Raw genomic sequence first — 1,289 nt, forward strand, 5'->3', positions numbered from 1 at the left:
AAAAATTTATTATTCGTAAAATAAATAAATGTTAAGGGTTAAAATTTAAAGAGTAAACGACATACGGGATTAAAGTGTCGATACTCGAAAAATATAATTTTATAGCAATAAATAAAATCAATAAAAAAACATTTTGTATTTAATTGATTTGGGATAAAAATGAAGAAAGAAAATCAAAAGGGACTATTTCTGCCAAAAGTAGAAAATTAATTTGGAAGTGATGAGATTTGGGAAATCATTCCCCAAATTCACGTTTTTCTTATTCTAGAGACCGTTTGACCATCTATAAATTGGAGTTTTTGGCTGAAATTTTGTGGAGACATTCCTAAGTATGTAAGGGAGTAAACGTCTTTGGAATTTCGAGATTTCATCAAGAAACGAGAGAGATATCGAGTTTGAAGCGGCATAGGGTCATTCCGCACAAAAACGGCGATTGGAGGTAAAATATCAACCAAAATTGATGTATAATATATGGTTGGCTTTGTTTTTCAATTATCTTTCTGTTGGTACAAGTCTCGTGGGCTATGGTGACTTGTACGTCGAGTGGTTTAGGCTAGAAGCTGCTGTGCCGGCGGCTCGACGAGATTCGGGTACAAAAACTCAAAATACGAGTTTAATATTGAACCGTAGGGGCTGTAAATTTGGATACGATTTGGGATTAATACTGTATACAAGATTTTGTTGAAAAGAGATTTGAGGCTCGTTTATTTACTTGGATTAATCGAAATAAATCGGGATGTTTCGATTAAATTGGTCAAAATTTGGACATCAATTGTAAAAGTTATTAATTAATTGGAGTTTCATATTTAAATTATAAGAAATAATTTAATAACTTATTTCGGGAGTTGTGACTATATAATTGTGGGATCGGACGTTTTTATAAGAAAATCGTATATAACTAAATGTTGGGTTTAATACGTCGTTATTTATTTTGAATATGAAAAATTTCATAGGGGAGGGGGCTATATGGCGACGAGGTATGCTTGGGGTTGACCCGTTGACCATGCCCACCCTAAGGTTGACCCATTTGATATTCGGGTTGACTTTTTGGGGAAATGTCAATACTCTAATTATTGAAATATAATTACATGTTATAGGATATTACTTAGGGATGAGGTTTAGCCAAACAGAGCTATTCAGGTGAGTCTTCATGAGATTTTAATTGGGATGCATGCTTACGTACAAATTATTTGAGCATTACATTATTTTTTTTATGTACATGTTTATGGGTTTATTACATGTATATGAATTATCATTGTGGGTTGCATGCTATTTGTTTACGTGTTTTT

The sequence above is a fragment of the Cynara cardunculus genome (assembly GCF_001531365.2).
Source record: "Cynara cardunculus var. scolymus isolate 2C chromosome LG 16, CcrdV1, whole genome shotgun sequence".
NCBI lineage: Eukaryota > Viridiplantae > Streptophyta > Magnoliopsida > Asterales > Asteraceae > Cynara > Cynara cardunculus.